Source organism: Tursiops truncatus, chromosome 3, assembly GCF_011762595.2.
Source record: "Tursiops truncatus isolate mTurTru1 chromosome 3, mTurTru1.mat.Y, whole genome shotgun sequence".
Lineage (NCBI taxonomy): Eukaryota > Metazoa > Chordata > Mammalia > Artiodactyla > Delphinidae > Tursiops > Tursiops truncatus.
Window position 1 is genome coordinate 1,202,229 of NC_047036.1, and position 25,778 is coordinate 1,228,006.

Consider the following 25,778-nt stretch of genomic DNA (forward strand, 5'->3'; position numbering starts at 1 on the left):
GAGATAGAAGGGATTTTTTTGGAGAGTCAATATCACCACCTGGATTTGAACCTGGCTCGTGTATTTTGATCCGTTGCAGTTACTGTCCTTATTGGGGCTTAAACCGTCCCATTTTGGCTGCGGGAGCCTCTTCCTGGTGAAGCGGTCTTGGAGGGCTCCCTGATTCCTGGCACGGCAGCAGGCTCTGGGCTCATCTTGCGTACTTCCTGTCCCAGTCCCGGGATTAGCGATTTCTCCCTCAAGTCCTGGCTACTTTTACAGACAAGTGCTCTTCCTGGGCCACAGCCTGGGACCATGTCGCTGCATTTAAGACGTGGAGGATGGGCTGCAGGTTTGCTCACAGGTGCAGCAGGCCCTGGGCTGTCCTGTCAGTTTCCCCAGGGGCATGGGGTCCACGCGGGGACTTGGAGCTCTCACGTGGGGCTGGAGTCTAGCTCGAGAGTCTAACCGTCACCATGGTAAAGGGTACACTTTTGTTTTCCATCCACATTTCATATTTTCCACACACTTATTCTTGGAATAATGTTTTGATCCATAAAAGGGAATCCTGCTTTATATTACAGGATAACGTTTTGTGGTAGCTATTGAGAAAACATGTTTCTCTTTCTCAGAATGAATTTTGTTGCCACCATCTGAGAGAGGCCGGTCGACCTTTGTCCTCACCACCCCTCCGCAAAAAAGGTGTGATTTTCGTTAAAGCGACACAGTACCCGGACATCCTGGCGAGAGTGTGAGAAGTACTGCGGTTTGTGTCGGGGACTCTATCCATCAGCCATCTTGCTGGGGTAGAAGTGGAAGCAGACGGTGTAGGTGGTCTGGGGCTCTTATCCCGCCTGAAGTGGCACGAAGGGGAAGGATTGTGAGAGACATGGATGTTCAAACCCTTTTTCTGTTAGAACCCCAAATCCCCTAACCGGAAACCCATCAGGAGGGGCTGCTGGGTCCCTGGGGGGGGTTGTCAGAGCAGGTCAGAGCTGGCTGTTCCAGCCAAGCCCTTCCTCCTGGACCCCAGGGTCATCCTGTCTTGGTCCGCCAGGCCCGTGCTTCCCAGATAACCCTCCCGGGAGGTCTGCAATGACCAGCACATTTCCAACAAGGAAACCCCGAGCACGTCCGGATGGTCACGGTCAAGGTGGCTGTCAGCCTGGAAGCTCTAGGGAGAGGGACGTGAGGGGTGAATCTCCCTCTTGACTTAGCTTTTCTGAACGTTGGAGACCCCACTCCTTTTTGTCACCCGTTTCATGTTTCACCTGACACAGCCATTTGGTTGAAGAGGAAGCCTGGGTGGTACGTGTTGTTGGAACTTCCCGACACACACGTGTGTCGCCAAGCAGCCCCCCGCTCCCCGCCCCCTCGGCCTGGGCCGGGGCTGGTGATCCTGGACGCTGGGCTCAAGAGTCCTTTGTTGGTTTGCCTTCCATCTCCTTCTTTTGCTTATTCCTTGCATCCCTTTACTCTGAATTTCTAGCAAAGTTTCCTGGAACGAGAGCTTTCTCTTCTACACTCAATTGATTTTATGGTCCTCAGAAATGATTTTCATAAGCACCTCATTGGAAAAGTATTCTTCAGTAGTGTCTGCCAGCAAGTTGACAGAGAAAAGGAACCCAATTCGCTCGACCACTTTTCCATGGTTTAATCCATTGCCACATTGCTGAGACTTCAGGAAGGTCCAGCCAATAACAGGAATCGTAGTGTATCGCGGAAGAGGCCCTCATCACAGCACATCAGCGCCAGCAGTGCGTCAGCTCACAGCTCAGCCCAATGCCAGTTGAGAGACACATAACTCTTCTGCTTGCTGGGAAACAGTGCCCGCCATCATCCGTCAGGGCCCAGGCTCACAAAATTCCACAGGGCACTGTTAACACTTACTTAAGATGTAGCTTATTTCCAGAGGAGAAGTGGGCCCTCAGAAGATGGGCCTGAATGAAGGAATTCAGGCATTCACAGTCGCTCCCCCAAGCAGTGTGCAACTCCCGGTTGCCTAATCCTTTCCCTCGTGGGAAACCCTGGCTTGGGCAGGTGCCCACCCTTCCCCCAGAGTGACCGTGACCTCAGCTCTAAGGATGAATCCTGATTCCCTGCCCCGGTGACTGGCCAAGCACTGGCTTAGTGATTTATCTCCCTGACAGATGGTTCCTAAGATGTGTGCAGCCTGACCTCAGATATGATGAACATAGTCACCAGTCCAGCCCACACCCACAGGGAGGACCTGAAGCCAGGGGGCAGGGCTGCTGGAAGCCGCCTCGGAAGCTGTCAGCCACCAGCACGAGCGTGCGACAAGTGCTGGCCACCGAGAGGTAAAGGGAAGTCTGCTCCGGGTTCTGGGTAAGATTTCTTGGTGATAAGAAGAGACAGAAAGAGAGGACCTATTTTTCTGCTGGACGTGGTCACTGTGGCCCGAGGATGGAGAAGGGCCCATAGGGGGTCAGAGTGGGTCCCGTGCTGCCCACGACTCCCCACTGTGGGTGACGAGTCCATTGTGGGTGAAGCCAGCCTGCGGCTAGGCTCCCTGATGCTCGCGGCCAAGAAAATCCTAAATTCTGTCTCTCGTGACCGTGTTCTTGAACTTTCTCTCCGAGCATACGGTTGTGCTGGGTTACTGGATCCCCTTAACCAACTAAACTTTCCAACCTCACACGGAGCAGAGCTTCTGATGGTCTCTGGGGCACCATTAACTCAAGTCAGCGGAGAAGAGGTTAAACTCGTTTCAATTACAAGTAAATAGTAAGAGTGACATTGAGCTCTTAGACCCGATTTTCTTTCTTGGTTTAGTTGATTGCCTTCTGATCACTGGCTCCATAGGTTGGTAGAGAGAGCAGGGTAGATTAAGTAGGTAGTGAGTAGTTTTGTATAAGAAGAAGGATAGCACCCACCTGCACCAGCCGTGGAGTTAGACCCTGTAACCTGACGAGCCTCGCGGCAGGGACGGCTGGGAGCAACTGCGGGTGAGCCAGGCGTGGGACAGACACACGCTTCTCCCCATTAAAGGAGAAGATGCAAGCGCCGGCTTGCTTGATCTGAGTTTCCTGCTGAGAGGCTGTGGGGTTGGAGCAGAGAGGCAGGGGGGGAACCCAGCGTCCACCAGGGAGACAAACGTTTGTCCGCAGACGCGATCTTCTGATGAGTCAGAACCCGCAGAGGCAGACTTGGCAATCACCAAAGCCTCTTGGTTCTCTGTCTCTCCTTCTCGGTCACTCTCTGCCCTCCTGGCTTCCCCTTGCCGCGCCTCTTTTCTCCCAAATGATAAATGAGCCTAAACGCTAAAGGTGGAAACCAGTCAGCGAATTTGGTCATCTAGTTGTTGGAAGTACTTTCCAGACGCTGTGTTCCCGACTCTGACACTGGTGACAGCTGTCGCTCACCGCTCACCGTACCCCCGGCCTGTCTCTCCACTCACCTGCCCGTGTGCACGCAGACCCTTGCCTCAGGCTCTGCTCTTTTGGAGAGGGACCCAGGGTAAGATAACATCTTATCTCATCCAGTCCCAGAAACCACACTTTCAGGATATTTATACAGTTTGCATATGAGGTAATAGATGTAGGGAAGTGAAGTAACCTACCAGTCTCTCACGCAGACAGGAGAGGATTAGGACACAGTGGGTCTGGTGTGAAAGCCTGTGCCTTAGGTCACATTCTGTTCCCCTTCCATTCTATTCAATTAGGAGGTGGGAACTGGGGGTGCAGTGCACAAGCAAACAGTGAGACCCCCGAGTATCTATGGCCCTACAGTGAGGGACACCGGAGAGAGGGTAAGGGACCCGTCGTCTTGCCTTGCTAGCCTGGGAGACGCGTCCGTTTCCCAGGTGACTTCTCTGTGTCCCTGTGGGCGGTTGAAATCCTGATTTGCATAAAACTGCATCCTTGGATGTGGAGAAACCCACCTCTGCACTGAGCAGCACAGAGTTTTGACTCTTTGCTCATCAGCAAAAGATGCGACAACCGTCCCTCAAGGGTCCCGGGCCACGGTGCTTCTGAAAAACACGCTTGGACGTTGGAAGTCAGTTCATGTCATCGTTTGAGCGGGACCGGGGCCTGGTTCAAGGCCAAACCCAGCATCAGAGATGATACATTACAAAGAAAATGGGTGGTAATTAGAAATGTTCTCCCTATTATGGGGGGTTGAAGAAGATCAAAAAGCCACAATGCAGGCAAGTCAGGCTCTTATTAGGATTTTTATTTTTTTGGTGCTCACATACGAGCCCCATGCGTACATACGTGCATAGGTAGAAGCATATGCGTGTGTATAATCTATGCACAGGTACGTGCACGTTTACGCGGAGTATGAAAAATAAGGTGCATGAGGTCAGCAGCAGCTTTCTCTTCTGCATCTGTTTTATGTGTAAACTAATGAGTTGCCAGGCCAGGAAGGCCTGTCCACGTGGAGCTTATGTCCTGGAGGGAGGTGACAGCATTGGTCCAGGGTCCAGGCTGGAGGTTCCAGGGAGACAAGCAGGGGTGGAGAGCAGTGGAGGCGGGGCATCTGAGACAGGAGGTCAGAGGACTTCTTGGAGGAGGTTATATCTGAGCTGAAACCTGAAGGACAAGATTGAGTCAGAGAGTGATTAAAAGGGAAGGAGCTGCCTGGGTTTCCCGGAAGTTCAAGGAATGGTGGTGCGGGGAGGTGGGTGAGAGGGCAGGGGGGAGGGAGGAGAGAGAGACTTGGGGACCTGGAGAGGAGCTGGATTTTCCTGCAAGAGCTACGGGGAGACGCCAAAGGGTTTACAAATAGTGATGTTTGCATTTTATAGGAAAGATCATTCTCACTACTTTGAGATACAAAGATGGTGATAAGTCAGAACACGGAAAGGAGAAAATTCAGGCAACGGTTGCTTTCATCTGGCGTAATGCTGGCTTGGACCTGGGGATCGGCGGAGAACCAGAATGCTCAGCTGGTTGCTTCTCCCATCGAGCAGCCAAAATTTCCACGATTTTCTTGCACACAGAGCTTGGGAAGAACAAGCCACAAACTGTCACTCTCGTAAGTGAGCATCCTAGCTGGCGAGGGGAGAGCTGCTGCCCTCCCAGCAGGCCTCCGTTCAGCAGCACCTGGAGGACACGCAGGCCAGAGGCTCGCGCTGCTGGGGATCCAAAGGCCAAGGGCACGGCCGTGTCCTGCTGCGCAGGGTGTGTGAGGGCTGCTGGGCCGGCGTCTCTGCAGGGGTGGCACGAGGGGCAGTGGAAACAGCCCACCTGTCTGCGGTCAGTCTACCTGTCCTCAGCCCCGAGCCTGAGCTGAAGCAGGTCAGGGAGTCAGTGCGCACAGTGGCACTGATGACAGTTGGCAGCCTCAGGACCCGCGACTGTCCTCCTCCCAGACGTGGGTGGTGGGGGGCATGCTGAAGCCTCTTGCAGCGCCCGGGGCTCACCAAGTCGGGCACCGGCAGCCCCTCTCCCCCAGCCTCTTCCAAGGCCGGTCTCAGCCCTTACAGCTCTCAGAGCCTCAGCGTCCTTCGTGGGAGAAGGGTCCTGGGTCCCTTCTCTGTCTGCGTGGCCTTGCCCCATGGCACCTCTGGGTCCCTGTGGGGGGACATAAGTCCCCTCAGGCCAGGCTGGCAGGGGCGATGACCTAAGAGCCACACGGGGGCCCATCCCCGGGCCATGCCCTGTGCATGTCTGGTGGGGCACCCCCGGCACGCCTGTCCCTTGGGTCCCTGAGAGCCGTCTGGGGGAGGGAGATCGAGAGGCAAGAGCGTGGAGCTGTGAGCAGAGCCAGGTGGTCGGCGCGGCCCTGGGTCGGAGGGCCCTGCCCCCTGGTCTACGTCCTCAACCTCTGCGTCGCGTCAGCGGGTACCAGGGCTCCATCAGACGGGGATTCCTCGGCCGAGATGTACGTAAAGCCACGAGCTCAAAGCGATGGCCGGGGGCCCAGCCCGAAGCCAGGCTGGATGGCAGCTGTGGGCAGGTCCACCCTGGGGCTCCCTGACCCCAGATCGGCTGCCAGGGCTGGGGGAAGCCCCTACCTCTCTGCTTCCCCACAGGAGCCACCTCCACTGTCCACAGAGAACAAGCTCTGCCCCATCTGGAGCCTCCTCTGGGGAGGGGAACGGGCCCCTCCCCCCGCTCAGGGGTGACCCGCTGGCTCAGCGCAGCCGCCAGGTCCTCACCCACGGCCGTGCGCGTGGGGTCTCCCAGGTCCTAGAGGTCGTCTCTCCTATCTGCTGTTTCTCATTTTTTTTAATCTTATATTTCAGCCGACCCATCAGAGCAGGGCCTGGAGACATGTTATTAAATTGTTAGTTTCCTTCAAGTAAAGGGATTTATAGTAAACAGGAGATATGTGATTTCAAAAGGGCGCTCGCTGTAACCTGAGTATTTCAACTATGCCCAGATTATCCAGTTTTGGCTTGAGCACGTAGGATACAGTGTATGTTACCTGAATTTTGGGGTATCGGGGAACAAAAAAAGCCACCTGGTGTGCAGAGGGGTTTCCACGGAAGCCGTGCTGGGCTTCCTTTGCCGCTGCGTTGATCCCGGGCGTGTTTTAAAAGCGCGATTTCTCCGCATTTCCCTCGGAACATAAAGATGATATACACGCGGCGTAAACCGTTTTCATTAAGTACGCGCTTATTTTACGAAGAAGAAAATCAGACAAATTGGGTTTTGTTCTCTTCAAGTCTCCTTTCCGAGGAAGATTATTTACAGTTGATTTTTTATTCCTCTCCCTTCTATTCCTCCAAAGGCAATAAAAAGCAATTCTGAGAGCACGGCGGAAAATCAGTTTTTAATCAAGAAAAAACAATCTGTGGGAAATAGGGCTGTGCTGCTCCCGCCTCAGAGGAAACCCTACGGCTGGGGGACGTCTTGCTGTCCCTCTGCAGACGAGGCCTCTGCCAGAACAGCCGGGAGCCAGGTGGGTGCTGCAGGACCGCGTCTGTCTGTCCACAGCGAGTCCTCCTTCGCGCAAGCGGCGGGACGTTTGCATCACACCTGTGCCAGGACATGGTGACCAGTGCAGGAAGCCTCTCAGACCTGCTCTTTGGACGCGGCTCCCGCTGCCTCCCCCTTTGTACATACTACCAGAGAATTCGGAGAACGGCCATGCTGGGACCTCCCAGGCTGGCCCGAAGGGGCCTGGCCTCCAGGAGGCCAGCACGGTGTAACAGGTCTGGACCCCCGCCGGCCCCATGCCGGCCAAGGGGCACCAAATTCGGGGTGTTTGGTTACAGAGAAGCAGATAAGGGGAACCACACCCAAACGGCGGACACTTCCCAAAGCTCTGGAGGTCAGTGATTGGCAGTTATGGCCACGTCCTCACCCATGGGTCTGCTTCCATGTCGGCGTGTCCTGCAGTGACCCCCGTGTCGTGGGAGTGACCCCTGTACACCGCTCTGTTCTGTCCTCCCGATGCCCAGACCCGCCCTCAGAGGACCTGCAGTGTCTGCTGCCCCTCTGTTCAGTCCGGTTGGGGGGGTGGCGAAGGGCCAGGAGGGGGCTGGGACTTCCCGCGGAGCGAGGCCTCAGCTGTGCTCGCCCTGCCCTTGGGATCCTAGGGTTCACTCCCTCCTGGGAATATGGAACGCGGGATCCCTCCCCCACCGCCAGTTTCCCTGACCGTCCCGGCGACTCTGCCCCTTGCCCGCCGTGAGTCCACCCGGCGCCCCTGGTGCTCCGGGCTGTCGTCTCCCCCTCTTCCTCTCCGGGAGGGTCTTTCTTCTCTTTCACCCTCCGCTTGCCCCTGGCTGAGCCCTAACCCCACGTAAGGTCCTGTCTTCTGGGGAAAACACAGCAGTGTGGGCTGGGGCTACTCGATGATAACTTTTATAAAACCATTTACTGGGATAAGTTGTAATGCTCATCATAGAGCATTTGGGGCACATAGAAAGGATCAGAGAAACAAAGATTGCGCACCGTCACACCACCCAGAGATAACCAGAGACGAGGACTTCGGCTCTTTGCTTTCATTTCGTTTCGGCGACTGTGATAAAATGTGACACGACACACGTGTCAGCAGACGGCCCTTCCCGCAGACGCCCGTTGTCCTCGTGTCAGCAGACGCAGCAAGCTGTCCCGTGAAGAGCCGGAGAGGAAACATCTTGGTCTTTGCGAGCCCCGTGGTCTCTGTCGCGGGGACTCCGCGTTGCGGTGACAGCGGCCCAGGCCACGCTGCGCCCGGCTGTGGCCGTGGCTTAGAGGACTCCATCCACGACACGGGTGGTGGCCAGTGTACCCGTCCAAATAGAAAAGCACCACGTAAAGGGAGTTTTCTCTCCTTCCCCAAATTCTGTGTGTGCGTTTCAGGAAAATATCTGAATGTCACTTTCCTCCCTCAGGACCTCTTCCCAGTTACGGGCACGGGACCTTTTCAAAGATCTCTGTGCGGCGCGGGTGCAGGGTCAGGTAGAGTTAATGTGCTCCCCGCCAGACCTTCATCTCTGGAAGGTGAACAGGTTTAACACTGATTACTTTTCCTGAGAAAAATAATGAACCACGGAAACAAGCCTCGCGGGCATCTGTGCTTGGGGAGAGGACATCAAGGGGCCACTTAGGGTACGCGGCTCAGGAGGGCGCCCAGGGCACGGGAGCTGGGGGTGTGTGTGTGTGGAGGGAGGCGAGCACTTTGCTGGAGTTCCACACAGTGGGGTGATCCCGCCCTGCAGCCCCGGCTGTGGAGAGTCTGCCCCTTCTTCCCCTGGAGGGGCTGGGTCCCTGGCTGGGGGCCGCCCACCCCACCCAGGTCTCTGGGGCACAGGCTTAGCAAACCTGAAACCCCCAGGTGAGGAGCAAGGAGGCAGCATGGAGAAGCGTGGTGGGGGGGACCCGGGGCCTGGCAGCTTGGGGGGTCCTGAACATGCCACAGGGCAGGGGGCGTGAGAAGGGAGTGCTAGTGTCCTGTGGCCACAACAAACACCCCAGGCTCTGGGGCTGAAAACAGAAGGAAGTTGTTGTCTCCCAGCTCTGGAGCCAGGAGTCCAAGATCGAGGTGCCCCAGGGCCGCACTGCCTCCGGAGGCTCCAGGGGAGGGTCCTCCGGCCTCTCCCGGCTGCTGGGGCCCCAGGTGTCCCTGGGCTCATGGCCGCATCTTCTCAGTCTCTGCCTCCGTCTTCACGTGGCTTCTCCTCTGGTCTCTGTGGTTGGATTTGGGGCCCACCCAGGTAATCCTGGGTGAGCTCTTCATCTCAAAATCCTTGCGTTACTTACACCTACAAAGCCTCTTTTTCCAAATAAGGTTCCATTCACAGGTCTGGGGAGAAGGTGTGGGTGTGTTTTCTGGGGGGCCACCATTCAACCCACGGTTGTGCCCACCAACTTGGTGCAGGCCCCAGTGAGCTGTCCCCTTAGCAGAGGAGCGAGTGGCCCGACTGATCAGGGCTGTGGCCAGAGGATCTTTAGGTGTGATTTCACCTTCTGGGAACTCCTCCCGCCCCCAGGAAATCCCCTCCAACAGTCGCATCTCATTGGTGGAGGCAGAAACCACCGGAGATGTTTAGCTCAGTAGCTGTCTGGGAAGAGGAATTCGATTGGGTACCTTTGGCCTAAGGACAGAAGTAGGATGGTGGGTGTGAATTGCTGAAAAGGTGTTTGCTGATCGATATTCAGAGAAGCTTTTTAACTAGGGGGATCTGAAATACGAACAGGTTACTGTATAGAAAGTCGTGAATTCCAGATCTGAGCTCCTTGCCAGGCTCCCATGGATATAATCTTTGCTACGAAATAGATTAATTTTGGGAGCATTCAGAGGGATAGTTAGATGTCCACGAAGCAAGAATAGAAAGAGGATTCTGCAAAGCTGTATCTACAAGGAACTGAGGTGGCTAGTAAAAACACTGGTAGCTTAAACGAAACAAAACACACCTTTCTCCCACGTCCAAGGGGGCTGGAGGTGAGCAGTGCATGGCTGTCATGGGAGCTCTAGCCTCCTCAGGTATCAGGGCTCCTGTTACCCTTCTGCTCCACCTTGTTAGGCTTCCCTCCTCAGTTTGCCTCATGGTCCTATTGTGGCTGCTGATGCTTCAGCCATCACATCTGCATTCCAGGCAAGAGGCAGAAAAAGAGGGAGAAAGGCAAAGAGGGCCTGTCCTGAAAGCCTTACCCAACAATGTCTTCCTTCCTCTGATTGGCCACTTTCCTTGGTGCTGACGGTTCTGATTCCAGAACATGAGGAAATTTTCATTTATCTGCAGCAAAATGATACAAATAAGAAAAAAATATGAATGAGTCTTTCTTGAACTAAATTAATTTTTGTTCTTTCAACATTTTTGGAGTTAAAATCTACTTTTGAAAAGATGGCAAAAGTAGATTGTAATGACATTTTGTTTGATGTCCTTGCTTTTTAGAATAGTTTTGTTTCAAAAATAACACAAACATAGTTTAAAAATCAAACAATACTATGTGGAACACAATCCTGTTCCAGATCCTGGCTTCACCAGTTTTTCTCCCCAGAAACACCTCTCTTTCTATTACCTATTTCTACAACGATTGTTGTCTATATTTATAAATAATACTGTTATCCTACTATGTCTTGGTTTCTCATTTTAGACCATATCTATCGACTTCCTCCTGGTACTTGCAGTTTAACCCTCTTGTGTCCTAACCTGTATCTTTTCTAACATGACTTCCCCTGTCTTTTCAACATACTTTTATCACTAGTTTTGGTTAAATCGTTTTTATTTACTGCCGGGCCAAGCGATGCACTGTGATTATTTTCCTTTGGTTGTGTAACTTTGCATTTTTCCTTTAATATTTGCCTAATTGTTTTCACTGCTTAATTTTCTAGGAAACTAGCGTGACGTTTCCCACACACTCTTATCCATCTGTCAAATGCCTGATAATGTTTCAAACGTCCAGACACATCACATAGTGTGACGGTGCCCCAATCCCCACTCTCACCACCACTGCCTCCATAGTTTCCTATCTGTATAGCTTTTCCTTTTGTAGAAATTTTATGTAAATGGAGTAATTCAATATATGTTCTCCTGTGTCAGCATAAATTCTTTTAGCATTTTTTTTAGTTCATCCACATGGAACATGCATCAGGAGTTTGTTCCTTTCCACTGAGGGCTGGACTCTATCTGTGGATGTGCTATATTGCATCTACAAATTCACTGCTAGGTGGGCATGTGTTTTGTTTCCAGTTTTTGACTATTACAACTCATGCTGCTTGAATATTCACACACGTTTCCGTGGCTATTGTGTCCTGACAGGGCTCACGGAGTATGTGTGTAATCACTTTAAGAAACCTTGAAGGGACTTCCCTGGTGGTCCAGTGGTTAAGACTTTGCCTTCCAATGCAGGGGGTGTAGGTTCGATCTCTGGTCAGGGACCTAAGATCGCACATGCCTTGGGGCCAAAAAGAACCAAAACATGAAGCAGAAGCAATATTATAACAAATTCAATAAAGACTTTAAAAATGGTCCACATCACGGGCTTCCCTGGTGGCGCAGTGGTTGAGAGTCCGCCTGCTGATGCAGGGGACACGGGGTCGTGCCCTGGTCCGGAAGATCCCACATGCCGCGGAGTGGCTGGGCCCGTGGGCCATGGCCGCTGAGCCTGCGCATCCGGAGCCTGTGCTCCGCAACGGGAGAGGCCACAACAGTGAGAGGCCTGCGTGCCACAAAAAAAAAAAAAAAGGGCCACATCAAAAAAAAAAAATCTTAAAAGAGAAAGAAAGCTTGAAATTTGTGAAGAGAAGATAAACGCTTCAGAGGGCCTTCGGAGCCTCTCCGCTTGTCTCCTAGCATTCTTGAGTGTTTATTTTACGGGAGTTTGGTGAGTCAGTGTACCTGAGCTACCTCATCCAGCTTTAGCCAGGGCTCCAAGGCAGGTAAGGACTTCTGATGGCTTGGAAATCAATGAGAATCAGTTGGAAAATATGCTTAGATTTACACGTATAATTTTTAAAAAGATTTTTTTTAAAGAAAAGCCCAAAGTTGTATCCAAAGAAAGAGCATTTTTCCTAAGAAAGTGGAATAATAAAGGCAGTTGGAGAAGTTTCTGCCTTGAGGGACCTGCCACGTGGTATTGCTCCCACACACCTGGATCCCGAGGTCGAGGTGATGAGATGCACGTTACTTCCGTCTGAGCGGGTGCCTGGCCGGGGCCCTCCTGAGGGGCTCGCTGCCACTGCTCAGGGACCCCCTTCCCTTTCTGGAAGCAGTTAGTGAATCTCAGCAGACCCCGGGCAATTACTGTGGCCTCTGGTTTCCAGCCACTGCATTTCCAGACTTTCTCTCTGGAGCCAGTGGGAATTGAGCAAGCAGCTTGGAGGTGGCCTGACCATCCAGGCATCAGAACGTCCATCTCCTTCCACTCGGAGGCACAGGGTCTCCGGGGGCAGCATCCACTGCTCGTCCTGTGCCCTCTGCCCTCGGGTCCAGTCCCAGGCCGGCTGCCAGATCTGCCCACCTCCCCTTCCTCTCGGCCTTTCCCCGTGGCCCACACAGAGGGGCGGCAGAAATGAGAGCTTCATCATAGTGAACACAGTAAGTTAAAGGTTTCCTTTGGCCTGGAGCTGAGGCGAGGGCTTCTGTACGCCGCGCCCGAGCCTTGCCTCTCGGGCTGTCTGCTGGCACGCGGGGGAAGCCACCCTGGCCGCACGATCACACGTACGTTGGAGCAGAAGATGCCCTGCTTCTCTTTATCCTGCCTCTTTCCCCAGGTATTAGTGGCTTCATCCTCATCCTAAGAACCAGGAGACGCAAGCTGTTCTAAGGACTCCGTGGCATTCACCCCAGCAGACCTGGTGCTACGGGGCAGGACCGCGTCCCCCCGCTGACCCTCTGCCCAGGGCCCTGCTTGGTGTCTGGCCCGCGGCAGGCGTGCAGTCAATATGCTCCGATCGGTTGATTGGATACATCTGTGAATCAGATTAATCAATGTATGAGAGGAGTGAGGACGGCCCCTTGCCCCATGTCACTGTGCCGGGTTCTGCTCCTTTGTGGGGACGTTCGCGCTCAGGCCAGGATTCTGTGTGCGACCTTGGACACGGAGAAAGAGAACAGGGCCCCGCTTTGCCCTCTGACCGTGCTTCCCGCCCATGCCCGGGGGACCCTCCAGGTGGGTGACGCCTGAGATGCGCCCGCAGCCCCGTCCTCCTCCCAGGTTCTGGGGAGAACGTGACCCTGCGGGACAGTAATGTCCAGGTGGCCCTGGTCAGACGGGACGCGAGCGCAGAAGCCTAGAGCGTGAAGCGCAGTCGTGACAGCCAACAGCCTCCGCGCGTTCCTCGACAGCAAGTGGATTTCTGTGCCCAGGCCGGAGGGACGGCGTCTTTGGAAGGCAGGCGGGGCTGGGAGGCGTGCGTGCAATCTGGGCCGGCATGGCTCCCACGCGCCAGGGATGCTGCCTGGCTGTGACAGCGTCCTGCTCCCTCTGCCCCGGCATCCGGTTAGGACCCTCCCTGCCGAGACCCCAGCCGGCTGCTCTCAGGGGCCGTCCTGTCCCTGCAAATCGCCGCTTGCCCCATCGCATTCGGAGTTGAGCTCAGGCTCCATCCTGCTGCAGGGCCTTGGGCTGAGTCTTGTTTTAACAAGTGTCTGGTGCGGCTGCCTTGCACGGGGGACCCCCGAGGACAGGCGGGGCTGCGCCGGGAGCTGGGGCCTGTCTCTGGGGAGCCTCCTCTGGTTGGGCCGGCGCTGACTCTGCCCTGCTGAACGGAGGGTCCATCGCAGGACCTGGCTTGCCGAGGAAACAACGGTGGCAGCGGAGGTCTGGGGGATGCGCCCCACCCCCCTACAGACGGGACGGACGGCAGGCTTCTTGGACTTTTTCATCAAAAATTCCAGAGGCTACGCTTTCTAAAGTGCCAATGATAAGAAGAGCAGGTTTGCATCAATTTCTAGCATGAAAGCGATAGTAGGCTATTTGTCCAAAAAGTGTTTAACGACCTTTTTACCTTTGCAAATGTTACACAAATGGCAAATGTACATCAGAGAAGCAAATGATAGTAGTAATAATACTAATGTATAATAATAATCCCAATACCTAGAGAGCACCACTGTTATAGCTCGGCAAACACGTGTTCGGGCTTCTCCATCTTTAGAGCCGAATTATTTGAACAAAATGCATTCACACGGAGCAGCTGTTCTGAACCTGACGTTTTCCTTATCATCTTAGTTTTGACATATTTCTCTGTCCTTAAATATACTTCTGCAATGGAAAAGTCTTTTTTATTTTCTTGATAAATGTATCAGGATGTCTGGTGCTTGCCTGCTGTTGTAGCTTGCAGCCCGCCCTCAGAAGCCTGCTATTAAGGAAGAAGAATGTCGTAAAAGTAGTTTCTCTCTGAACTTTTGAGTTTCTTTATCACTTTTGGATTTTTATCACAGTTTACAAGACCTGAAAGTTGGAACACTCCTCCTTGCCTCCGTCTTTCCTTTCTAAGACTTTATGACGAAGGATGCTCTCCGTGAAGATGGGGTTTGGTGTTCTTCTGGGGTATCTCTCCCTCCTCTGCCCTCGTCAGGGCGATGCTGCTGCGGGCTCTGGGTGGGTGGAGGTTCAGCACGTTGGCCAATCGCAGGCGTCTGCCCTCTCTCTGCCGAAGTCCGGGGCTCCCACCTGGGCCACATCTGCACGGACCCAGACCTGAGATGCTTCAGAACAAAGGTGTGATGCAGGTGCCTGGACCTTCACTTCCAGGTGGCTCAGGGAGAAGAAGGGAGGCGTCATCAGGCCCTCCCGCGAGTTAACAGTGCGCCGGGCGCCCTTTACGTCGGACTCGCCCTCCCCCCTCTCCCCCTCGCGCGGCCCCTTCCTGCTGAGGTCTCTGCCCTCGGCCTGTGGCTGGGGACACCTGGGTGCTGGAGGAGCCGGGGACCCTCAGTGCAGACCAGGCTTGGAGAGGCCCTGCCTGCTTGAGGGTTTTACGGTATAATTTACAGGTTTAGAGGAAGTTGCTGCTTTCAAGGTCCTTTTTGCGTAAAAGGAAGCACTGTGTGCCAGGCGTGCAGTTCCTGGTCTCTGAGGACTGTGTCTGAGTCACGTACCTTCCATGCAGAGGGATGTCTGGGTAGGAAAGGTCGAGTCTAGTCCAATGTCGATGGCTGTGGTTTACTCACCTGTGGAATCACAACACACCTGGAAGAAAGAGTAAAGCATGCAGAAGGGCACCGGGTGAGCACCGGCAAAGATTCAGACATCTTCATCTGTATAAAAAAGTAATACCAGAGCCTTACATTTTGATTTATGGCTAATCAGCCAGTTTGAAACTTATGATTGCAAAGCACAGAAGAATCAGAAAAATAATGCCTTGATTTAAATAGAGAGTGTTTTAAAATTTTAGTCATTATCCAGTGAATTCGATTGTAACGCCACTGTTATCGTTTAGAAAATGTGACTGGGAAATGATTTGCGTGTCCCGGGAGGCTGCAGGTACAATGACCTCACCCCTTAGGGCGAGCGTTATGAGTAGACAGAGGGCTTCATTCGAACTAAATGTCAGTTTTCACTTTTCTGATAAATAATTTGAAGATCAGGCTTGGTGGCCTCAGGTTCTCGAGCTGAAGAAAGAAACCCCAGGACCGAGTCATCGGTTAAAGTCATTCACCAGATAATGTCCCCATATGGGAATGTACAGCCTCCCGTGGTCATGCTGGAAGCTTAGAACAAGGAGGGGAGAAACGGGTCTGGAAATAATCATCCCAAACTCAGCCGCCTGGGACAACTTGGCCCGTTGTGACTGCACAGCGAGGAATGCTCTCCACGGCGAGGCTGGGGCCGAGTCGTGGGGCTGGGCCGTGGGTTCTGTCTGTCGGTTGCCTTAGGGGGACCTTCCTCTGGATGACCCGGAGCCTCTTCAGGGCCTCCCAGGATGGGCTGCTTGGGGGCTGCGTTTCTGCATTTCACGGGGCTTTGCTGGTACAACGTACACGATCACGCGACCGAGCGTGTGCTGGTCCCCTTAGCTGGGAACCTCCCAGTGTCAGCGGGGAGTGGGTCTCGCCGTTGGGTGGTGGTACTTTCCAGAAAGTCAGCCCCCACTCTACAGGTGAGACGCGTGTTGCTGTCCTTCAGAAATAGAGGCGTGTGTCCTCGGGGCCAGCCTGTGCTGCCGAGTTCCCGGTCAGATGAGCATCAGGGAGGCTGCCCTTCTGCGGGTACCACTAGCCACGCGGGCTCCGCCTCTCCCACCATTCTCGAAACCTCGGTCCTGAGACCTGGAGCAGGAGGTGGGCACAGGCCACACAGTTGCTCAGAGCTGCAGGAGGGGGTACGATGCGGGGCGGGGGGATTCCTGCACTGTCCCGGATGAGGGCCTGACAGCAGCCCCTCCCTGTCTCCCGCCCGGAAAGCCCGCTGGACGCCCGCAGCCCTGTGGGGAGGGCAGTGGATGGGGCCAGGGCAGCAGCGGGGTCACCTATGGGCCCACGGCAGCCTCTGGTCCTGTTGAGCGTGGCTTGCGCAGAGGGGCCCATGGTGACCCCAGCCCAGCAACAGGCCCAGAGCTCGGGGGACCTGCCCACCCTCCAGGCCCTCTCGTGCTCGAATTCCAGGGCTCGGCCACTTCTTGCCTTGAGCCCTGCCCTCCCTGCGTCCACCCTGGTCTGCCTCCTGCCTGACCGCTGTCAGAGAGACCCCGAAAAATGTAACTCACATCACGCTGCTTCCCAGCTTGGGACCCTCAGCTGGCATTTCACAGATGGACCAGCCTCTCCTTCGCTGGCCCACGTGCCATCCCCGTGGGACTGCGTGTGGCCCCTGTGGTCTGCTGTGAGTTGGGCTGGCACCTGCCTTCAGGTCGTCCAGATCTGAGACCTTTCCCCCGCGCACTACCCCTTCCCTCTGGCCACCCCCTGGCTCAGCCTCCCTCTCCCACCCACACCACACACCATGCTTCCTCTGCATTGCAGGTAGTTGTTTTAGCCTGTGTCTTTGCTCCCTCCTTCCTGGCCTCGATGCCCCTCTGGGAGGGTGGAGAGGTCTTCTGGTTGGCCCATCCCTCAACGTGCCACAGTGTTGAGCACAGATGCTGGAGGCTCAGGGTGGGGTTGCCGAGGTCCCAGATGGACCACGGGCCCACCACCAGCTGGGGGATTAAACCACCGATGTGGGAGCTGTGGTCGCCAGAGAGGAGCTAGGGTGCCCAGCGGGTTGACCAGGAGCCCAGCATCAGCCTTGGCCCCTTCAGGGGAGGCAGCCACGGGGCAGGAGGCGGGGGGTCTGGGGGCTCACAGGGCTGACGAGAGAAGCGATGCTCCCGTGATGCGGTTCCCATCCTTGCCTGAGGCCGGCCTTCCCGATGGACTGAGGTCACCACTTGAGGGGCTGGTTGCTTGGCCGTGGAGTCCGGAAGGGAGCCTGAGAAGCCGGGAATGGGGGCTCGGCACGCACCTCACCCACCAGCCGGGGTTGTCAGCAGTGGAACTGACAGAGTCTGTACTGTGAGAATCTATCGCCAGGGAGAGAAAACAGGAAAGTTTCTTTTAAATGCCTCAAATCTCCTGGGTTGTGTTGTACAATGAAATGAATACATGAACTGCACAGAAAATATACCTTCAATTTCTCAGAATTGCTGTTTGCTAAGAATAAAGCTCTAATCAGCTGGGATTTTGAATTCTGGCCGTTCAGATGAACTAAGGCTGAACGTATTTTTCAAGTCTTGCAGCTAAAAGTCAAAGAAATAAAAATCTGAATATTATTTTCTAACTAATTTTATTGTTGTGGGTTCCATATTTATAGCATAAGCCACATTGGAAATAATATTGCTTTATTCCAAAATGTTTGTTATTCAACACATACATCTGTCTTTTTTTTTGTTTTTCTTTGTCTGTGTTGGTTCATCGTTGCTGCACGCGGGCTTTCTCTAGTTGCGGCGAGCGGGGGCTACTCTTTGTTGCGGTGCGCGGGCTTCTCATTGCTGTGGCTTCTCTTGTTAGGGAGAATGGGGTCTAGGTGCGCAGGCTTCAGTAGCTGTGGCACGCGGGCTCAGTAGTTGTGGCTTGCGGGCTCTAGAGCGCAGGCTCAGTAGTTGTGGCGCACGGGCTTAGTTGCTCCGCGGCATGTGGGATCTTCCCGGACCAGGGATCGAACCCGTGTCCCCTGCATTGCCAGGCAGATTCTTAACGACTGTACCACCAGGGAAGTCCCCATCTGTCTTTCATATGGAGTGCTTTACTGATTTTTAATTTACTGAAGACAACGACCAATCTTCGGAAAGGGGCAGAACTTACACATAGTTTTCCACGAGCATGAAGAGCCTACAAATATCTAACGTTAGGCTCTGTGCCTTTCCTTTGGGCCTGGGAGTGACATAACAGTATATGAGAAAGTGTGTATCTTCATAATAACACCCCGCAGGTCCCATCACAGATCTAGTCCATGGAGCACTTGCTGATTTGGGGATGACAGGTTTTGCATAAAGAAGCAAACCAACAACTATTTTTCTGCTCTTCTGGTCGGTTCCAGAGCAAACTGAGGGTGTGGGGTAGTTCATGGCATAGTTCACATTTAAGACTCTGAGCTCCGATAATAAAGTTCAAATATTCGTTTTCTCAACTTTTGAAATAATACATTTTATAGCTCCTCTTAGTTATAAGACTTTGATAAAAATGTAGAAGGGCTTTGAAAAATTCGTGAGAAACAAACTTTGCAGTTTTGGTTGATCACTGGATGGTCAAATTGCAGAACGCTGATGGGCTGAGTAAATAAAAGCTTCAAGAGATGTTAAATGTCTGTAGTCTAAGGACATAAAGATCTAACACTCGTACGTAAATATTTTATCATTTCTAGTATAACTAATGTTAGGAAAAGCAAGCATGACCTGAGACAGCTCAGAAATGACTGCTCTTAAAGGATCTGCCAGCTCTGAATCTGGAAAGCGTCTTCCTTGCACCTTCTACTGCAAGTCTAGTCTAATCGGGGAAAAGGACATTCACTTACAAGGTAAGTTACAGTCTAAGTAGGCTCTGGAGATGCCAAGCTTCATGAAAATCCAGGGCTTAGAGGAGGGGGTGAGCAATACAGCTGCTGTCCTCGTGCAAGGCTGTTGCCGTCTAATCTTAGATGAATCACACAGGTTTTGGTTGCCCTGGTAACTGGTAGCCATTCTGCTTGTCTGGAGGCTAAGGCAGGGAGTGTTCACTCTCTGTAAAGTTTCTTAGCGACATGAAGCCAACAAGTTATAAGGAGGATACTTCGGGTACTTCCAAGGCCACAAGCACTGTGTAACAGTGGCTTAAGGCCACCACCTTGTTTCGCCCCAGACTTTGTGGCCAGAAGCTGAGGCAGGGTTCAGCCGGATGGCTTGTCCCTGGTCTTTGAGGTGCTGGCTCGGGGTCCACTTCCAAGACGGTCCCTTCACTCACACATCGGGTGCCTGATGGGCAGCTATGTCCTTCCCCACTCCACGTGGTCTCAGGGCCTCACCTAATGGCCACCAGCAGGGTAGCTGGACTGCTGACATGGTGACCCAGCGGGTATTCCAAAAGAGAGAAAGTGGAGGCCTTCCTTACCTCTGACGTCTGCGTCTGGAAACCGGGGCCATATCTGCCACATTCTGTCACGTGGAACAGTCACAAGCCTTGTCCAGATTTAAGGAGAGGCGACAGAGGTCCCACACCCCAAAGCAGGGAGAGTGAATGCATTTATATGCATCTCGAGAGGGCCTCAGTGTTCTCTCTGGCCAGGAATTGTTTACGTTTCTCCTACATGTGAAATATACTCACCTTCCCTCCCAAGATCTCTGCAAGTTTAATCTCATCACAGCATCAGGTTCAGGGTCAAAGTCCAGGATTTCCTGAACTAAATCAGACCAATGGATAAGGATCCTTGGGCAGGATTCCATTAAAAGGGTTCCTTTTGATCTTAAAAGCTCTGAGCTAAGAAGACAAATTATCTTTCCCTCTTGCATCCAGTGTAAAATGGTGAGACGTACACAGGAGAAAGTAGACATGCCTGCTCAAAAAATGGGACAGCAGAGAGCATGTGAAGTCACTGGTCCCCAGCAACCCTGATGTCCAACCAGGCACATGTTGGCAGTTACTTGATTGGGACCTTCCTGCACTTGGTTCTGTCCTCTGAGACATCCTTCCTTTTCCATAAGAAATGGCAGGATGTTTCTAGATCAGAAGACTTCTCTGCCTGCTTCCTGTGTGTGAAAATTGGGGGAAAGTCAAAGTCCTGTATTTGTCCTGTCTCTGCCTCTTTCAGTCTTGGAGGATATATTTTCTTTAAAAACCTTGTGGGATTCCTGTGTATCAGATTATAATATATTCTGTTTATACCACATCTCTTTCTGGAACAGGCCCTTCCAGGACTGCACATCAGGAACTATGGGGCCAGGGTCATAAGATCCTTAGCAACTTTCTAGTCAAGTTGAAAGAATTCTTAAGATTCTTAGAGATCGTAATGTACATGTCTGGGGGTAGTTGTAAGACCCTTTATGTACATCTCCGGGGTAGTTGTAAGACCCTTTGTTGAGACCTTAGACATACTTCTAAGGTCTCAACAAAGGGTCTTACAACTACCCCAGAGATCTTCATACTAAGGCCACAATTTAACTGTGCTCATCCTGGTTTGATGTTTTCCCTGAGGTCATTTCTTATTTTGAGAGTCTTTTGCAGACTGAAGAGGCTCCAGTCAAGAGGCAGTCTTATTTTTTGACTCAGCAGGTCCCAGTTTATGTTTCCTCTAACTCTGTCTGAAAACTAAATATTTCTTATTTATTTATTTATATTTTTATACCCTCATCTCTCTGTCTGTATCCTATCATATGTGTCTAGGAAATTCGTTGGTACTTTCAGCTTTCTGCCAGGAAATACTTTCACCAAATCCACCAGCTCAGTAAGTATATTTTCTCCTCTCTGTGCTGCCACGGGATGCATTGCAGCTGGATTTTCTGCTGCTATGTAGTGTGGGCTGCCTTCTCTCTAGCCCCCAAAGGACAATCTTCTTTCTGTCCTTCAAACCCTCATCCACCATCAGCTCAAGGCCCTTCCAGCCACTTGTCTGAAGTTTTTGGTATGGTGGGTCCCCATTCCCTGGACCAAATTCAGTTCCTGGAAGATATTACTGCGAAATAAATTATCTCCAAACTTCATACTTTGAAACAAACCATTTATTTGCTCAAGGTTTGTAGGTTCAGGAGTGCAGGAAGGGATTTTCTGAGTAGGTTTCACTGATCCATGCCAGGCTAGGTGGCTGCAGCAGGAGGGTCCACTTTTCACGTGGATTTCTCTCTCACTTCTCAGGTACCTTGAAAGGGATGGCTGGAAGGCAGACCCATCTGGGCCTCTCATCCCCTCCGCTTGTCTAAAGGTCTGTCTAGATGATCTTTCCAGCAAGAGAGTCACACTTCTTCCACGGTTACCTTGGGCTCCAAGAGTGAGTTTTCCAAGAGACCAGAAGAGGAAGTTGTCATTCTTTTAAGATCTGGATTTGAAAAGTCACATCATTTCTCTGTGTTCTATTAGTCAGCAGTCACAGAGCTGGCCCAGGTCCAAGGGGAGGGGACATAGACCCCATGTCTCCATGGAAGGCATGTCAAAGAAGGCGACCCCATCTTTCATCTGCCAGAGCTAGTGACCATCACTCCTGAATTCAAAAGCAGGATGCATAACTTGACAATACATTTTTCGACTTGTGAATTGTGTTCATACTGGATTTTTAGAAAGCTTCTTAGGTGAATATACAGTTAGTATTATAATCAACAATCCCAGGACTGTAGAGAAATTGTGACGAGAACATCGTGAGTGTCCCAGCAACTCTGGAGTGTGTGGTTGGGTGTCGAGTGCACTTTACCACTAGACAGTTTACGTGGAGTTGGAGGTCTCTAAGAAACAAAGTGAAGACACTTCTTTGAGAATGGGAAGAGTATGTGCTTTTTACAAAGTTTTCTTTTCCAGAGATGGTGAGTTTTATTTTTTCTTGTCTGTATAGAGGTTTGATTTGCTCTCGAATGTTCCAGCAGGGAGAGAGACTAGGAGAAAGCACAGAGTGCAGAGGTCTGTTTGGTGTCATCTTCTCCCTCATTTTCACCATCAGTGGTGAGAGCAGCGTACTTCCTTGCAGAACTGAACTTAGAGGCTGGATCTTCTTCAGTTTTCTTTGGCTCAGGTGCAGATCTGGCATCTTGATCCTTTTTGCCATCTTTCCTCTCTGACCCCTTCCAGTGGTCTCTGTTCCCTCCATTTCCTGGACCACGGCTGGAGTTACCACTCTGGTCTTTTGGGACACTCACCCCAACTACTCTATTTTCATCTTTCCTTGCTGGTCTTCCCTCAGATGGCTGAGCTGGAACTACTTTCCCTCCACCACGTGTAGGGGGCTGCTGCTCTGTGTCTGAGCTCTGAGATCGAACAGGAGGTTTAGAACTTCGCTTCATCCAAGCATTCTCCTTTGGTGGAGGGGCTGGCATTACCTTTAGAGGCTGTTCAGGTTTGGGAGGCTTAGAAGTTAGAGACTGACAGTTTTCCTCTTTATTGGATGTTTCATTTTCTAGAGACTTCTCACTCTTTCTCCTTCGTGCATTTCTGCCAGATGTGGCTGAGGTCCCAGTCCGTGATGACTCACTTCCTGTCCTCGACCATTCCCGTTCCTGAGTTTCTTCATTTTGCCAGCTTGGGTATCTCTCCAGAGGCCGTTGTTCTAGCTTTGGCTCATCCAGCTGATGTCGCAGTTTCTCCTGTTCCTTCTATAGTGGCTCTTCTACTTGTTCTCTAGCAGTTGTGCCAACAGGCTTTCCTCCTCCAAAGAGAGAGGCTGCTCGACTGGACTGGGACATGCTAGCAGAGGAATCATCTTCCTTAGGAGTACTCCGAGGCTTTAGGTTCAGTTTGGGTCTTTGGGGGGGACATCTATCATCATGCCTACAGTCATCCCAAGAGTATGCATCTCTGGAGCTCCATGACTGGTCATCTTGTCTGTCATATCTGTCTTTATAGCAGTCTTCACCTCCTCTGTAGACGTCATCCTATGGTACTCACTACCAAACGCTCTTCTGCCACTGCCCATCCTGGCATAGCAGCCTCTACTGTAATCTCTGCTGCCTCCGTGATCATAGCAATCTTGGCTCCATATCGATCCATGTCCTGGGGTGGGCCATCACGGTAACTGTCCCGATACCCATCACGCTATCGGTCTGAATAATAACGATCTCTATATTTGTCTCTAAGCCTTCATCACCTGTTCTAGGTGGGTGGCCATCAAAGCTGCAGCACGACAGGCCTCCAATCTGTATCTGTTTTTTCAGAATCCTGATTTCTGTCTCAGCTGAAAGAACAATCAGAATTCTCCTGTTACCTAGAAACTCTTCACTGAGGCTCAGGGCACTGAGCAAGGAATCCAGGTCCTCAAATTCAGCATAACTCAAACTTTTCAACCTCTCAGGATTGCTGGGTTCACCCAGTAGACACACTGCACTGATGTTGAATCCTCTAAAGAATTCCTTAATGGAGTCTTCTGCCGTATCATAGGGCAGGTTCCCTAGAAAAGCAGTGTAGGGTGGCAATTCGGGAAGATGGCTCCAGTCAGTGGCTCAGGTTTCCAAGCAGCCCGTGGAGCAGTGGGCAGGATGGAACGGTCATCTGGAGGTGCCCTATACACGTCATCATCATTACTCTGCCAGTGGTTGAAACATGTCCTTCTAGGTCGTCTGTTTCATCAGCTCAGCTGTCTGGTTTGGGGACATAGGTGCTTCTGCCACCATTCCTTCCATCCTCGGCCAGAAAGTCTGTCAGGGAGATAGTCTTCCCCTTCTTCTTCTTCTTTTTTGCTGGGGCTGCCATTTGGGAGAGGGCGAGAGAATGCAAAGGCACAACTATTTTTATTGGAAACTCAGGTTTTAATTTATGCCAGTGACGAGCTTAGTGGTTTGTAACTGGTGCACCCATCACCTGGTTCGAATAACACCCATCTCCATTGATTGGCATTCTCAGCATTCGTGTCTACCTACTAGAATATTTCCCAGTTTCATTCCACGTGGTCTCTGAGCAGGAAACTCCTTGGCTGCAGTTTCCTTATAGCATCAATACTTTCCTCAGTTTTCCTTACAACAAAAGAGCTAGAACAGCTCCCTGAGAACTCTCCCAGAAATGCCTCTCTGAGGGTTGATTCTCTTCTGAAGCCCTTTCGGGCTGGATTTTTCTCTTTGACACCATGGATCACATCAACCCCAGGATGGTTTTTTTGCAGGTGAGATCACACGACATATTTTAAAGCCTAGATGCAGGACTCAGACGTTCCCTTTTAGCTCTCATCCTTTCCTTAGGCCGATTTGTGCTTTGTTAGAACTCAGACTCCTCCCTGCTAAACATCGCATGAATTACTACAGCTGTACCTAGCTCAAGAGAAAAATGAGTTTTTAAATGCATAAAACATTGTTAATGCAAAAGTAGTTTGGGTTTTAAAAGAACCTTGTCAGGGCTGGGATTTCACACATGGCAAAGCAGCTTCCTCACTACCATCTATTGAATGTCAGCCCTCGACACAAGGGTTTGTTAAAACAAAAAAAAACGAAGCCCTTGTCCCCACTAAGAGTGCAGGTTTTATCTGTAGACATGGGCACTTGCTGGACCCTGTCTGAGCAGCAGGGGGATGGAGGCCATGACCTCCCTTGTCTGTTAAACTGACCAACCGAGGACAAGAATGAAGGTCACCTGGTCATCATGTGGGAAACTGTGGCCTTAGTTAAAAGTGTGCACAGATATACGCGTCATCAGAGCAGAAAGACCTGGAGTCGTCACCCAAACCCTTCCAGTGGATGCCTCCAGGGAGGGCAGGGCGTGGAGGAGAGGTTAGGACAGACACGTGGTCATAGGCTGTGAGTATCACTCAGCAACAAGTAGGAGAAATTTGGGGCAGACAGGAACCAGAGCAGAGGGGACGGTGCTGGGGGTCTTCTAAGATGCCCCTGGAGATGCTGAGGTCCCAGCCCTGGTGTGACCCCCTCCCTTGAGTGTGACCCGTAACTGGTTCCTAGCGAACAGAAAGGATGCCATGAGGGGGGCCTGTGTCTGTGCATCTAATGCAGGGAGCTAGTCAGTCTCCTTTAGTTTGATGGGTAGCGTACTTGGTCTTAATCCTACCATTTAATTTATTTTTTTCACATTAACTTTTTCCACATTTTAATGAAAAATTTTAAATACGCGGCAAAATAGCAAGAATTTTGTGATTTACAGCAAACACTTGTTCACGCACTGCCTCGGTTCTCTTGCACCCTTCCCTGTACTTCTTCATGACACACCCTCGCGTCTACCCTGGTTCCGACGCATATTGAAGCCAGTAGAGACCTCCGTACACTTCCTCCTAAATTTTCAGCACACACATTATTATCTAAAGTTCAGTATTTGTTTATAGCTTTTTTAAAATTTGGAGATAAATATTATAAATATTTGTAAATTATAAAGAAAATGTCCTCATCTTAATGAACCTTCTGTGTTTTGATAAAGGTATCCACCTATGAAAACCGACCCTCTAAAAAGACAGGCATTTCTCCAGGCCATGAAGTTCCCTTGGCCCCTTCCCTGTCCCTCCGTGCCCCGAGCCCCCCAGAGGCAACTACTGGCTTTTCCAGCTGCCTTGTTTTTCCATCCTAATTGGTCTCACCTCCTCTAGATCTTGGTGTGGAGTGGAATCGGTGTCTCCTGTGTGAGACCTCGTTCCCTCAGGGACTGCTTCTGACACTGACCCAGGTCCTTGTGACAGTAGGAGCGACTTCTGTGGTCTGAACACACTCCGCTGTCTGTCGTCTGCTCTCCCGTTGGTGGGCAGCGGGCCGCTTGGGTTTTGGGTGTCAGGAACAAAACTACGGGGAGCATTTGTGTACATGGTGTCTTGTGGACACACACTCATTTCTCGTGGGGGAATAGCCGGGAGAGGCTGTGCTGGTGAGTAGGTGAGTGTGTG

The 25,778-nt window shown here is 51.9% G+C and overlaps 1 pseudogene; it reads right to left on the reverse strand.

The window, feature by feature from the left end:
• Positions 1–21,852: 21,852 nt before the first annotated feature.
• On the reverse strand, positions 21,853–23,659 carry LOC101332811 (eukaryotic translation initiation factor 4B pseudogene; annotated as a pseudogene).
• Positions 23,660–25,778: the final 2,119 nt, after the last annotated feature.